This window comes from Zingiber officinale, chromosome 11B (assembly GCF_018446385.1).
Source record: "Zingiber officinale cultivar Zhangliang chromosome 11B, Zo_v1.1, whole genome shotgun sequence".
Lineage (NCBI taxonomy): Eukaryota > Viridiplantae > Streptophyta > Magnoliopsida > Zingiberales > Zingiberaceae > Zingiber > Zingiber officinale.
In genome coordinates, this window is record NC_056007.1 from 35,915,829 (window position 1) to 35,921,489 (window position 5,661).

Consider the following 5,661-nt stretch of genomic DNA (forward strand, 5'->3'; position numbering starts at 1 on the left):
AAACCCTATTAATATCATAGAATTTGCCAAAGTTTTTGTTTTCATTGGCTCCTACTAGCATTTGTGGAAAAGGAATTCTTAATGGGGGTCCTGAAAAGGAATGATGAATCTTTTCCCAAAATTCCCTTTGAGCTCGTGGTAGAGGTTCAACTTGTTTGTCTAGTGATGGTGTGAACAACCGTTGAGGGAAAGGTACTTGTGGCCTTTGAGCACTTTTTGAAGTAATGAAACTAAGGTTTTGTGGTCTTTTTATTGTTCGTCTCCTCAATTATGTATAAGTCCTTTTCTAGAAGTTCTTCATGATTCTTGTTGGCTCTCAACTTAATATAATTACACTATTCACTAGACCTTGTTTGGGTAGGGGGGGGGTCATGTTTGAACCATTTTGAAATTATACTATCAATCTTTGCCTCTAACTATTTGAACCCCTCATTCTGTGACTTGTGAATTTTAAAATTCTTGAATGATTGAATTGTATTTTGTTTGACAGACTCTTTTGCCTTTATGGCTTGCACATCTAGAATTATCAGGGGAGAATCCATTCAACTATTATCTAACTATTCTTGAAGGTTCAATGTCACTTGATCAATTAATATATATGCTTCATCCACACTTTTATTCATAAAAGAGCCTCCAGCTGATGAATCTAATAAAGATTTATCTGAGAAAGAAATCCCCATGTAGAATATGTGCAATTGTAGCCACCTTTCTAAACCATGATGAGGACACTGCCTTAATAAACTTTTAAATCTCTCTCATGCTTCAAATAGTGATTCTCCATCTGCTTGAGCAAAACTTGTAATGCACTTCCTCATATACATTGTTCTACTTGGAGGGAAAAAATGATTTAGAAATTGTTGCTCCAATTGTTCCCAATTTGTGATGCTTTGAGAATAGAGAGAATAAAACCAAGTCTTCGTCCTGTCCTTGATACTGAAAGGAAATGTCATCAACTGAATGACATCCGCTGAGACACCCTCACAGTTCACCGTATCACAAAGCTCCAGGAATGTCTCAAGGTGCATATATGGGCTTTCTGATACTTCTCCTCCAAATTTGTGACCCTGTATTATGGTGATTAAATTTGGATCTAGTTGAAAACTTTTTGCTTTGATATGAGGTTGCACAATCAGAGATAAAAATCTTACAGAGATGGGTACAGCAAATTCTCTTAAAGGCCTACTTGACATGTTAATGCTCATAGTGTCTAAAAAAAAATGAGAAAACATAAAAATGTAGAATTAAAAACAAAATAGGAAATGTAGTAATGAAAGATAAAGAATAAAGAATAAAGAATAAATAATGAAAGAATTAAAGATTAAAATAATTATCTATATAAACTCTAATGTAAATTAATTAGATTTAAAATACTCAATCCTCAGGAACGACGTCAAAAATTTGATATCATGATCGCAAGCGCATGATTGTCATCAAGTAATAAAATTTATAAAAGTCGATCCTAGAGGATTGAAGATTAAATCCTAGTTGGTTCTATACTTCAAATTTAACTAGACAAAATCGATAATGGAGTTTTATGAGGTTTTCAACTAAAATGTGAAAATAAAGTAAGAAATAGTTGAGGAAGCCCTTAATTCAGAAAATATTCTAGGTTGAAGGTTTCATTGTAATAGTGGATGTTGTGCTATAAATTGGCCCATTCCTAGTTCTCTGCTTGTATGTTTGCAGAATAGCTTAAACATTTACTGAATTCCACCACGCGACGGTGTATCGGAGTACTTCCCCTGCTAGTAACTAAGTATGTCATCAAATGAAGAAGTAACTTAGAGAGTTTGAGTTTTAGTAGAGTGCCTCTTGTCACAAGGTCTCCCCAGGTATACATCTCTAGATTATGTAGGTCACTTGCATATCCTATTATTAGGAGAAGCCAATTGATGTGAACCTAACGAGAAAGATATCTCAAGAACCCACAACGAATTGAAAACAGAAAGAAGGAAGGTCTAAAGAAGATAAGATGGATGAAAGAAACCTTGACCCAATGCTTAGAAAAGCACGAACCTTGGTATACGAGATAGAAGACGCCACAACCTTGGGATTGAGGTTGATAAGTCTTTGAACGCCACAAGGAGATGCCTTGATAATTTCAAGTTCAATGAAGAACCAACAAGCAAGAGCCTCACCGTGCTTTAGATTGAAAAAATATGTCAAAGATACATGTGTGGTCGTCACCCCCTTTATTTATAGCTATAAGGTGGCCAAAAAACCCTAAAAGTCCAAAATAAAGCCCATTTAGTAAAGAACTATGTAGACTACTTAGCCATTTTAAGTTTATGGCTTTATTACAACCCAAATAAAAGTAGAAATTGAGTCTAAATTAAGCCTACATATCCCTACTACATAGACATGAGACTTAAGTGCTAATTAAACTCATCTAAGGCTTGAATTAGGCTGACTATGCCGAATGACTTTCTCTTGGTCAAACCTTCTTCAATGGTAGCTTTGGCCTTCACATCTTCAATTAGTACATTAAGTGCTTCCTTCATCTTTCTAGTCTTAGCCCTTATAATTGAGCCTCCATTGATGCATAATGGATCATCATTAACATCTAGAATGGGTTGACTATGATCCATATCGTTAGCTTGTTGCTCTCTTTTTTTGACTCCATCATTCCCCCTTTCCCCAAAAGGATTCATCCTCGAATCTTGATCACCTACATCAAAGAGAGAAAGATCAGAAACATTAAATGTAGCACTCACATTATACTCACCTGGTAAGTCAAGCTTGTATGCATTATCATTGATTCTAGAAATGACTTGAAATGGACCATCTCCTCGTGGATGCAACTTAGTACGATGTTTAGTAGGGAATCTTTCCTTCCTCATATGAACCCAAACCCAATCTCCGGGTTCAAAGATCACTTTCTTTCGTCCCCTGTTGGCTTGCGTAGCATATTGTTCAGTTCTCTTTTCAATTTGCAATCGAACTTTTTCCATGCAGTTGCCTCACAAACTCAACTTTTCTGGTACCATCTAAACTGCCACGCTCAGAAACAGGCAAAGGTGACAAATGTAAAGGAGTTAAAGGGTTGAACCCATATACCACTTCAAAAGGTGAAAAATTAGTAGTAGAATGCACAGATCTATTATAAGCAAATTAACATGTGGTAAACAATCTTGCCAACCTTTTAAAGTCTTTTGAATGATAGCTCTCAATAAAGTAGATAAAGTTCGATTTACTACCTCAGTTTGTCCATCTGTTTGTGGATGACAAGTTGTAGAAAACAAAAGCTTTGTTCCCAATTTTTCCCATAGTGTCTTCCAAAAGTAGCTTAGGAACTTTACATCACGATCTGAAATTACGCTCCTCGGTACTCCATGAAGTCGTACGATCTCCCTAAAAAATAGATCAGCAATATGGTTAGCATCATCTATTTTCCTACAAGGAATAAAATGAGTCATTTTAGAAAATCTGTCCACAACCACAAAAATAGAATTCATACCTCATTTGGACCTTGGTAGTCCTAAAACAAAGTCCATGGAAATATCAACCGAAGGTTCACTAGGAATTGGTAAAGGTGTATACAGTCCATGAGGTAAAGATCTAGATTTTGCTTGCCTACATGTAATACACTTTTAACAAAATTTAACTACATCTTGTTTCATGTGTGACCACAAGAAATGCTCTACCAACACTTCTAGAGTTTTTCTTACTCCAAAATGTCCCATTAGTCCCCCACCATGAGATTCTTGGATTAATAATTCCTTTAATGAACAATTAGGCACACACAACCTATTCACTCTAAAAAGAAATCGCTCATGCCTATAAAACTTCCCAAAAGCAACATGTTCACAAACTTCAAACACATTTCCAAAATCAGAATCATTAGAATATAGATCTTTAATGTATTCAAATCCTAACAATTTAGTGTTTAAAGTAGAGATCAAGGTATACCTTCGAGACAAAGCATCAGCAACAATGTTTTCTATACCTTGTTTATACTTGATCACATAAGGGAATGATTCAATGAATTCTACTCATTTTGTATGACGCTTATTCAACTTACTTTTGCTCTTTAAATGCTTCAACTATTCATGATCAGTGTGAATAACAAATTCTTTGGGCCACAAGTAATACTGCCAAGTCTTTAAAGCCCTCACAAATGCATACATCTCCTTGTCATAAGTTGGATAGTTCAAAGCTGCTCCGCTGAGTTTCTCACTAAAATAAGCAAGGGGTCGACCTTCTTGTATTAGCACAGCTCCAATACTTATTCCTGATGCATCACACTCAATTTAAAAAGTTTTAGCAAAGTTAGGTAATGCAAGTAATGGTGTCGAACTTAGCTTCTCCTTAAGTAAGTTGAAAGCTGTAACTTGTTCACTATCCCAACGGAACCCAACATTCTTTTTAACAACTTCAGTCAAGGGTGCAACTATAGAACTAAAATTTTTAACAAACCTTCTGTAAAAACTTGCCAACTCGTGAAAGCTACGTACCTCAGTTATCATTTTTGGTGTTGGCCACTCACGAATTGACTTAACCTTTTCTTCATCAACTGTTATTCCCTTAGCATTAACAATATAACCAAGAAACTCTATCTGACTAGTGCAAAAAGAACATTTTTAAAGGTTAGCATACAATTTTTCATTTCACAAAACAAGTAGAGCTTTTTGTAAATGGTTGACATGCTCATCTAAATTCTTACTATAAATCAAGATGTCATCAAAATATACTACAACAAAGTTCCCAATATAAACACGCAAAATATGGTTCATTAATCTCATGAAAGTACTAGGTGCATTAGTTAGCCCAAATGACATGACTAACCATTCGTACAAACCATATCTAGTCTTAAAAGCAGTTTTCCATTCACCTCCCTCACGCATACGAATTTGATGATAGCCAGACTTCAAATCAATTTTAGAGAAAATACAAGAACCATATAGTTCATCTAGCATATCATCTAATCTAGGAATAGGATGATGATACTTTACCGTAATTTTGTTGATAGCCCTGCAATCAACGCACATTCTCCAAGTTCCATCCTTCTTAGCACAAGCAAAACAGGAACTGCACAAGGACTCAAACTTTCTCGAACATACCCTTTTCTCATCAACTCTTCAACTTGCTTTTGAAGCTCCTTCATCTCCATAGGATTGCACCTATAGGCTGGTCGATTAGGAACGACTGCTCCTAGGATAAAGTTAATCTGGTGCTCTATTCCCCTAAGTGGCGGCAATCCATTAGGAACTTCTTCCGGAAATAATCATCAAATTCCTGCAAAAGAGATTTAACAACACTAGGTAAAGAAGAGTTAAGATTGTTAGTGTTGAAATAAGTCTCCTTGTACAAAAATACAATCATCGGCTGTTGAGAATAAAAAGCTCTCTTAACCTCTCTTTCTTTTGCATAAAAGCTCCCTTTTTTACTCTCTAGATTTTTTGTTTCTTTTTCATCCATTTTTTCACTCCTCTCATCCTCACTTTTTTCTTTTCTCACACTCCTTTTCTTTTCCATTTTTTTCCTCTCACAATCTTTTCTTTTTTTCACTCTCATTTTTTATCCTCAATTGATCTTCATATACTTGCTTAGGAGTCAATGGTACAAGAGTTACAAGTTTACCATGCATATTAAAAGAATATTTATTTGTGAGCCCATCATGCATGACCCTCCTATCAAATTGTCATGGCCTACCTAAAAGCA

At 35.4% G+C, this 5,661-nt stretch overlaps 1 non-coding gene across 1 annotated transcript; it reads left to right on the top strand.

The window, feature by feature from the left end:
- The first annotated feature begins 711 nt into the window (after window positions 1–711).
- Window positions 712–817, top strand: LOC122035519. The gene has a single exon (XR_006127069.1). It is a non-coding gene; the product is annotated as a small nucleolar RNA R71 (small nucleolar RNA).
- Window positions 818–5,661: the final 4,844 nt, after the last annotated feature.